The 9,956-nt window shown below is 42.5% G+C and overlaps 1 long non-coding RNA gene across 2 annotated transcripts; it reads left to right on the top strand.

Annotated features, from left to right (window-relative positions):
* The first annotated feature begins 371 nt into the window (after positions 1-371).
* LOC123367261 lies at positions 372-9,579 on the top strand. Of its 2 annotated transcripts, none has more exons than XR_006578380.1 (5): positions 372-600; positions 4,081-4,198; positions 7,842-7,998; positions 8,422-8,531; positions 8,748-9,579. It is a non-coding gene; the product is annotated as an uncharacterized LOC123367261 (long non-coding RNA). The 2 variants fall into 2 exon arrangements; XR_006578379.1 differs by having other exon boundaries at positions 8,669-9,579.
* The last annotated feature ends 377 nt before the right edge of the window (positions 9,580-9,956 follow it).

Raw genomic sequence — 9,956 nt, 5'->3', positions numbered from 1 at the left:
CCAACTTCATTTCTCTGTATGATTTCCATATCAAATGTAAAGAGACTTTTGTTCTGCATATTCAGCTTGAGGTATAAGAGGCAGGCTGGAATCTTTCCTTCTTAAGCATCAACATCAGTAATTAAAGTCCTGCAGCTGTAAATTATGGCTGCAGTAACACCTGTGCTACCCCTGCCTGGCAGTTTGTGGAGGTGAAACCACCTGGACCTTTGTTCACTTGATGCAGAAGAAGGGAATTTAGTTCATTATCCCAGGGCTGTGCTGGCTGTGTACCACTCACAGGAGTAAAGAGCATCAAGACCTTATTTTTGTTCTTAAAATCAGCTGATTTGACTCCAAATTCACATAGGACAGAAATGCAGAGAAGAGACGCTGCTAATTCTAGCAGGCTCTGCAACCTCTGCCTGACCAGGCCCCTTTCTTCGGAGGGCACCCCCAAGGGAAGGAGACAGACTAGCTGTTCAGAGTGTGCTCAGAGCCAACGGCTCACCCCAGGCAGTAGATGGAGCAATGAACTGCTGAGCATCGTGCTGGAAGCCTCATCAAGTGTTAGCAGGGGCTGCAGAAGCACAAAAGAGTCAAGGCTTTGAATGCTCCTGGGTGAGATACAAGAAGATTTTTGAGGGGGCGGGGAATGCACTATAGTGCCCCCATGGCAAGCTTTCTTGAGATCTTCCCCATCTGGCTGCTGGAGTTGCCCGGGAGGCGGGGGAAATCCTTCATGGCTGTTGGTGCCCCCAGGGAGAGTTCTGGGCCCTACTCTACCCCACGGCTGATAGTGCCCCTGAGGGAGACTTCTTAGGAAACTGTCCCCAGCCATGTAGTTGTTAGTGCTTCAAGGAATAGGCTTCCTCACAGGTTCCTTATTTCTCATAAGGGCAGCATTACCGCATGGGTGGGTCTTTCTCCACATCTGATGGTCCTCCAGGGTTAGGGCTCTCTTTTGATTTCCTGCACTGTGGGTGATGGGGGTGGAGTGGGGAGGGGAAGCAGCTACAACTTGGGAGCCCAAAATGAGTGTGTCTGCAGGGCAAGCGTGGCAGTTTGCATGATCCCTGAGCAGGTGCTGTTTTTACATAGTCTATTTTCAGAGTAGACCTGTATTTTAAGTGCCAGATTCATCCCAGGTTTAACTGCATTATCTTCAGTAGAATTACACCAAGGATCAGTTTGGACCAAAATGTATAAGTACTTTGTTATCTATTTTGTTGTATTATTTTGTGCTATGATTCCATTACACTTTATAAACTCACTGGGATTGGGTAATGTCATGGTAGATAGGGAACTTTCAAGGAACACTTACATGCTATAGGAAATGAGGCTGATTACTCTGTAGTCAGGTGCCACTCTTCCCTCTGAGTCGATACTGCACCAAAACTTAAGCATGGTGATAGGCGGCACAGCACTATTGAGGCTGTCTTTCAGATGAGATGTAAAACTGAGGTCCTGAGCACTTACAGGTAATAAGGTCACATGCCCCTTTTTTGAATAGTTGAGATGTTAACTCTGAACAGCTATCCTGATGGTAGTAGCTTTCTTAGCCTTGATCCTGCATTAAACTGAGAATTTGGTGTTCACCTTATGATAGGACCAGTGAGATTGATATTCAGTATTACACCCAATAGAAAATTATTCCTAGCTTCTCTCACCTCTTCCATTCTAACATGGAATGAGGAGTCTAAAGCCTACCCGACCATTCCCTACCTCCAGATTTCCACATTCCCAACTCCCATCAGCATTTCTCAATATTTCCAGCAACCTTAAGAAAGACATCAAATGGGTGAAACGAGATGCCTGAATAAGAATCCCCAGGAGAAATTGTTAGGGCTGTACACAATAACTTCCCACAGTCCCCTCCTCAACACATTATAATCAATCCCCCCTCCGAGGATTCCTCACAATTTTCCTTAACAACCAACCTAACCTCTTATAATTTCCATATTGACTCATACAAGCCTCTCACTTTGCTGAAGTCAGGCAGAACATCATTCTTCCCTCCTCTCTATCTGGTTTATTTCAGTGGCACTCAGCATTTCTTTACAATGTCACTGAATATGGCCAGAGACCCATAACAATAATACAAAGGGGTATGTTCTTCCCTTGATACTTACAGCACAGAGCTTCCATTAAAATTAATGGGTATTGTATGTGCAATGAGGGGTGAATATAACCCCCAAAATCTTTCTTTCATTCTCACCTTTTTTTCGAGCTAAGGTTTCTGTTTCAATTATATCTAATGAATGGTATGTGAAGGCAGAGTTTTGCTAAAGTTAGTCACATCAAAGTTGCCTTTTGGTCTAAATTCATATCTTGGCTCCCCAAACTCATCCCTGCGAAGTGGTATAAGTCTTGTGTCCTGCAGCTCTTGCAAAACTTTATATTAAAATTTCCAAAACTGATAATGTATGGTATGGTCACGATTAAGGCTACTTTATGTCACATAGGTCATGGAAGTCACGGAATCCCTGACTTCCAGAGACCTCTGTGACATTCTCTGCTTCAGCCCCAGGGGCTGTGAGACCCTGGAGCTGGCAGCCAGCAGGGACCTGGCAGGGTTCCAGTGACAGGATGCTCCCTGCAAGGTTCCAGCAACAGGTGACAGACTCCTGAGGGAGCCCTCCTCAGGGTTCCAGCAACGGGTGACAGCCTCACGTGGGGAGCAGGTTGCCTCAGGTGAGCAGCTGGGGGTGTCCCATTTTCTCTTTGGGAAATATGGTCACTCTGCAGCTTCCAGGGTGAACCAGCCTGACAGCTCCCAGCCACCACGGTGGTTGGAGAAACCCTGGAGCCGCAAAACCCCAGCATCCTGCCCCTAGGAAGTAAATAGGCAGTGCATTTATGGTCATGAAAAGGGGATCTCAAACAGCCTTGGGGTGAGATAAACTTCTTTAGACAGAAGGTTAGCCTGGAAGATTAGTCTCTAGAAAGTCTCTAGGATTTTTAGATGTAATCTTTTGCTTCCATTATCCTTACTCACCATCTCTTGAAACAAATGTGTCCATAATTTCACTGTAAATATATATCAGTGCAGTGATTATGAAGCTAGGTGCTGATCCTGAAGCTGCTGTGTACACTGCTCCCTTAAAGACAGCAGACCTGGTATTTCTATCTGTGTTTAGTGAATAAAGGGCTGGACACTACAGGGAAATACTTCCAAGGGTGCACCTACTTTGCCTTGGAAGTTAACAGTAATGGCTGCCATAGCCCAGGAGAGAGTGCTTAGGTGGATAATAGGCTGTTGGTGTCATGGTCATTTTTAGTAAAAGTCACAGGCAGGTCACGGCTTCTGTGAATTTTTGTTTATTACCCGTGACCTGTCAGTGACTTTTACTAAAAATAACCATGACAAAATCTTAGCCTTAGTGATTGTACACAAGGAAGTTATGCTATATGATAATGATACTGATTCTTATTACAAACCAATATGTACGCAGAAAGCAGTAACATCCGGCAATATGCCACCTTGATGGGTAACCATCAAGGATTAATTGGTCTTTCTTTGTCCCTTTTGATGCCCAGACTATTTTTTGGTAAAGTAAGACCAGATTCTGTAGGCCTGTTCTCCCTGAACCAAAGTCTCTATTCCTTGTTAAAACTGTAACTCAATTGCTAATTCTCTCCTTGCACTTCAGGACTAGCTTCTTCTAGAATTTTTACATGCCCTGTTTGGAAAGAGTAGCAGTCAGTATTTCCATATATAACACAGTCTGAGTCAGTTCAGATACCATAAAACAAATTAAATAGGAAATAAGAGGTAATACATTTAATTCTAAGTTTGGGGGTCTCATGGTGGTAGGTCTGGTAAAACTATTCCAGTTTGGTAGCAGAATATTGCATCTATTTCAAAGCCTGGTTGAAATCTGACTTTCCACTAACATGCAGGTTTCAGATATGTGCTCCCAGCCCTAAGGCAGCCCCTTTAGAAACTTAGATCCACCTCACACATCCACTATGAAAACAGTTGTTTTTTTGAAGAATTATATTAAAAGAAATAAAATTACATATAATCCTCTATTTTCATTTGTTCTCACTACAGCCATGAAATATAACTAATCTAATCTGCTACTGCTTTGCTGACAGCTCTGACAATTGGTGTTGAAACTGTGTCCGTGCTGTTGGCCGATGGATGTGATGCAGTTGGGAGAGAAGGGTCTAGAGGCCAGAACGACAGGGAAGAGAGGCTGTCAGTGCTAATGAGGTAGAGGGCAACCACTTTGTAATGCCATGTTTGCCTGTATAATAATTGCTGGTTGCTGGAGAAAGGTTGTAGATTTGGGAACAGATGAAACATAGCCAGCTATGGAAACAAATGAGAAAAGCAAATATTTTAGTGGTTCATTTAGGGATGGAGTCTGACAGTAGCTAGATTGAGTGTTGCCAGATCAGGGGAAATGGGGCTTGGAATTCACAAAGATGAAGGGAACAAAACATATAGGGCCTGATTCTCACACTAAGCTCTCTGGGGCTTTACAGTGGGTGGAAAGAGCTTTCTGGGAATATCCCCTCTGCAAGGTGGGTGCCGGGGTAGAACTGGTGTTAGCGCCCTGCTCCAACCCCCAGTGTAGAGAGTGTGTTGGGGATGTAGGGGGTGTGCACTGCACCACAGTTATTCTTTGCTTTCCTGGGCCCACAGGGAGCCTAGCCCTGCTCTATCTTACAGTGGGGGCTGGGCAGGCCACAGTTTAGTTGTGGAATACGGGGGACAAAGGTGGTGAAAACACTTGTGAACACATCCCTGTAGCTCTGTCCCAAATGTAGGAACGGAGTACTGGAGAATAAGGTTAACAGAGAGGAAGGATGGTCTTGTGGTTAAAGCACTGGACAGGTTCTCAGGAGACTTGGGTTGAATTCCTGGCTCTGACACAGTCTTCCCATGGGAACATGAGCAAGTCACATAAGCTCTGTGTTTCCCATTTGTAAAAAGGAAGCACTAAGCAATGGTGCAAAGGATGTTTCCTGTACTCTTTCTCCCCACAGCAGTGTAGTTTCTGTATCAGGGTTCCCTTGATGCAGTTTTTTGGGGTGGCCACTGAATCTTTGTGTTGGATCTAAAGGGCCTCACAGCCCTTTATCCAACAGCCCCAAACCTCCCCCACAATAGTGTGGTTGGAGTCCTTGTACATCACAGCGTCCACATTCTGCAGCATCCTGTGCAGCAGAGCTATATAACCTTCACTGTCTATTGGGTCTTCTGGGCCAATAGAAGAAGAGGCAGGATTTCCCTAAGAGGCAAAGGGTGATTTCAATGAGAGTTTTGGCTCTGTAAGGATCGCAGGATCAGGCCCAAAACCTGTAGGAAAAATTGTGCTCTGAGACAAGGATGCTGAGCAGATTCAAGACCTAGCAGCGAAGACCTAGGAAAATATTATGTACAAATGTTCTCCCTTTTTAATTTTTACAATATAAAAATAAATTGCTCCCAACTAATTGAAAGAGTTCTGTGCTAAAATCCAGATTCGATCACCATTGCAATTTATGGGCTGGAGTTTACTACCTGACCCATGCTATCTACCTCCAGCTGTGCCTAAATTCTCTTAGAGGATATACCTCTTTAGTTGCTTAATTGAGCTCTCCCTTTAGGAAGATATTACCCATTCAGAGTCCCCAGTGAACTCCTATTTGCTATAAATAGAGCGGGTGACTCATCACTACCTTTTTAATATAAAAATTCCCATAAGAGACTGTACCACAGTCTTTATTTTAACCAATCAAAACAAAAAGTGCCAAACAAAATGGTCATCTGGTCACCAAATGACATTTTCCCAAGTAGTGATGGCGTAAGGTCAAAGTTCACATGACACTTCCTGGTAGAAGACTCCCCATCTCATGGCTATACCTTTATTCCAGACAGTGATAAACTACAAGGTCACTTGCAGCTTTCCATCTCACTGGCCATATTTTTATATAAGATACATTTAATAATATATTCTGTGCCAATCCTCTAAGCATTTTATGATCTAACATTAATTTTATAATTAGTCTCTAATTTATTTACTCTTCCTCACCAAGAACCTAGTAATCCTCTCTAAGCTCAAAAATCATCTTAAAGCTATACAGGCTTTGTAGAAGCCCTTTTACCTAACAAATGTCCTGCCACACAGTAAGACTTGCATATTTCAGAATTTTTCTAGAACACTCCAAAGAAAATAAAGAGCCTGTTGGCCAATGAAAACAACAAACAAAAGCCATTCATCCACACCACCCACATACACAAATGAACATCTACTAGATTTTCTGTTTCAGGCATTCAACATCTTTAACCTGGCAGCAAGCATTTAGACTATGGTAACTATGTAGTTCCCACACCCTTATGGATATCATTCTAGTTCACTGCAAACTTCCCAGAGCAGGACAGGGTTCCCAGGTACAGGGAGTGTCTGATACAAATTTTATACTGCATTCCATGTTAGACAAAAAGTTAATAATAGCAAGGCTATTATGCTGACTGCTATGCACAGTAACTGCTTAGAGACAGCCTTTGGCTGTGTATATGGCTTTAGCTATACTAATGCTCATGTACTTGTGTGGAATTTAAAGAATGTGGTTTTGTCTAAATAGTCAATAAATTAGTAGAGAAATAACTATGTGGTTGCCTGGTGATCTTTTTAGAAAAAACGAAATCTCAGTGCTGGTGAAACTGAGGAAGAAGGTCATATTTTTGTTGTTTTTCTTTGTTAAAGAAGAGACTAATTGTGTTTAATATTTTATAAATTATTGATTGCAAAAAGCAAAAGTGGTTTTCTTTTTCCACAAGGAGAACTGCCTTTGGTTGCATGTAAAAGTGGAGATGATGAGGATAGTGCACGGAGTGAGGAAGATAGTGGGAGAAATTGTCATCATTGCCTTTATACCTTGTAAATGTTGCAAAATGGGAATGAATTTGCCAAATGGGTCAGAACCATCTACCCTTTTCCTCAGGGCAAACTGCAAAAATGTCAGAATTAGTGGCATTTCATCCCTTAACTTCCCAAATTGGCAAAATGTTAGCTTTCACATTCAAATAATTATAAACTGATAGTTACACCCATGTTGGATCGCAAACTGCATTTGCCACAGGTGGCAAGTTTTCGCTCAATAAATTATGCACCCGCTATTAATTGTTGGTTGGTAGATCACATGAGATATATTTATGTGATTCCACAAAGCTATAAAAGTTTATTTGCTCACTTAGATTCCATGCCTTTATGTGAATACTATCCAACTTTTTTTTATATCCAAGAAGCTAACAAGCTTTTGTTGTGAATTCTAGCATTAAATGCAGAATTTACAAGTGAAAAATTCATATAAATCATTCAGTAGATAATTTAATTATTGGAACACCTATATTTTAACTGTAGGAGTTGTGGTTTGTGTCTGAAAATTCTTTTTTCAAAACTGTGCACTGTTTGACTGTAAGAAATGTATAAAGTCTCCAGTGAATGAATAAATAAAAGCTTCAGAAAGCATTTTAATTCTGGAGATATGCCATTTGCCATTGAGGAATGTAACAGGGTAGCTGGCCCATTAAATTAAACTGGGCTTAGTGCTACTGTTCCAGTCTAGGTGCTCCCATGTGGGCCAAGTAAGAGGGTAAGGCAGCACCTGGGGAGCAATAGGAGGGTCAGACCAGACTCACTCAGGAGACAAGAGCTGCTAGAGAAGGTGGTTGCTGGGAGGGGGTTGAAGGCAGGAGAGCAGTGAAAGGTTTACTGGCTGGTATCCCTGACAAGGGGCTGAAAGTGATAGCAGAAGCAGAGGGAGATGCTTGCTGGTTCGAAGTTAGAAAGTCAGAGCCAAGGACCAGGATGGACTGAAGGAAGGAGGTGTGGGAGGTCAGCTACATTCTGATGTTTCCTTGATAGAAAACTGGACTCCAGAGGAACCATAGAATGCTGTGGGAGTTCCTGCTGAGAAGAGTGGGGTTGCACCCCAGAAGGAAGGGCTAAGGTGGCTGTTCTGGCAGAGAGATAGAGGAGGACTGAAGAAGAGTCTGGGTGTGGCGAAAGACATCAGTGTCTGGTATGTACTAGATTGATAGACTTGAAAAGACTACATGAACAAGGGTATGTGGGGAATATGGATTGTGTTGTGAGACTTGTGGTTATGGATGTTTGCACTGTGTTTTATCAATAAATTATGTTGATGGACTTGAGGATAGGCTTGTACTGAAGTTACTAGGATCCAAGAGGGAAGTGGAGGTGAGGGGCCATGGGGGGTGCCAGGGAGGAGCTGACTCATTTACAAGGAGTCAAAGCAAGGAGTTAACTTTTTTGCAGTTGCTTAAGTTTGATTTCATTTGAAAAACTATCGAAGAAGTATTTTGCTTAAAATTGTTTTTAAAAGATCATATTTTTCTCTTACATGTCATGTGGGAAACGCTATGTGATTTGGAGTTCAATGTAACTTGTGATTTGAGTATATATAAATATTCCTTTTCATTAGGTATGCTGAATGCTGCTTTGCTGCACTAATTCTTATTCCTGATTTAGGCCTAAATTCTCATCCCTGTTACATGGCTGTAGCACCCACTAGAACTTAGGTTGCAAGTTCAAGTAAGTGTGTGAGTTTTTTTCCATTTCTTTAGTGGACGGGGTGAAACCACATCATGGGCTAGAAAGGGATTAAGGCCAGTCAGTCACATTTACTATTACACCTGTGCCATAATTAATTAGTTGTTTCCCAACCAAAGGGGGTGAGACTAAGAGGGAACAGGTCATAACTCAGAAGATACCTGGGTGTCATTAAAGGCTGAGATAATTCCTTCTAAGGAAGAGACCACAGGGAGATGAGCAGCTCCTGTGAAGGATCTGGCATCATCATCATCAGAGGACCAAACACCTCAAGAAGACCCAGTCTGAGGGGGTCAGTGCTCAATACCAGAGCTGGGGAGAAGACTCCAGAGTAGCTCCAGAAAGAGGACTGGGAAAGGAGCCCAGGAGATTGGCTGATTGTTTGGAACTTTGGCGACAAGTTACCCCTTTTGTTACCTGGAAGGGATCTAAAGTCTGTGCTTCTCAGCTGGAGGACTGGGCTGTCACAAAGGCAAATGGCCTACAGGGGGCACTAGGGTGAGGACACCTGAAACAGGAAGCTCTGACAACAGGGGATCTTGTTGTGGTGACTGTTAGACATTTTCAGAAATATAATGGAGTGCCTATCTTGAGAATTTTTCATACAGTGTACAAACAATATTAATTTGCCTGAAAAAACTACTAAAATTTGAACTTGCTGCCAACCTATTGTTATTTCCACAGACTTTCTTTTCCCTGTACTGGACATCTGACATCCCCAAACCATTTCACAACTAATACTATCTGCTCAGGACAGTCCTGTGACTAGCTACCATATGTAAATTATATATCCAAGCACTGAGGTGTACAAAAGAACTGGCTGATAAAGCTTCCATAGAATTTGTCTGCACTGTGCATAACTCAACACAATTCTTTTAGCCCTTTACTTCCTCCAGCACCAAACTTATAGCCAGTTAAAGAAAAACGGGCACTTTCAGACGGACCTATCTTTTTGTGTCCAATACAGTATGGGTGAAATTTATTCCTGTACACCACTTAAGTTGTATAGAAGCCTTCAGATTGAGTCATAAGGGAGACTTTAGGCCTCGTGCTCGATCTTTCCACGTGAGTGAAATATACCGTATCTGAATAGAGTTGCTGTATTTGTGACCTTTTTTTTGTCTCTGCAAAACTTTATCAATAACTCTTTGCCAAATATGTCAGGAAGAAAGGAGTTTCTGGAATAGTTTGGTTAGTACAGTGAGGACAATACGCCGTTGAGACTTAAGAGCATTTACTGTGCCAGGGTGGGAGGAAAAAGGTAAATATCAAGTAACATAGATGGAGCCCAGTAAGGTGAACAAGGTATACCCATCCTTTTGGTTTCACTGTACAGTATTGTGCATGGGATAGAGAGAAAACAGGCAAGAGGTTAAGTGGATATCAGGATTAGCAGAGTTGTAAAAA

This window comes from Mauremys mutica, chromosome 3 (assembly GCF_020497125.1).
Source record: "Mauremys mutica isolate MM-2020 ecotype Southern chromosome 3, ASM2049712v1, whole genome shotgun sequence".
NCBI lineage: Eukaryota > Metazoa > Chordata > Testudines > Geoemydidae > Mauremys > Mauremys mutica.
The sequence above is the reverse complement of the archived record's forward strand: the minus strand, read 5'-3'. Positions and strand labels throughout refer to the sequence as shown.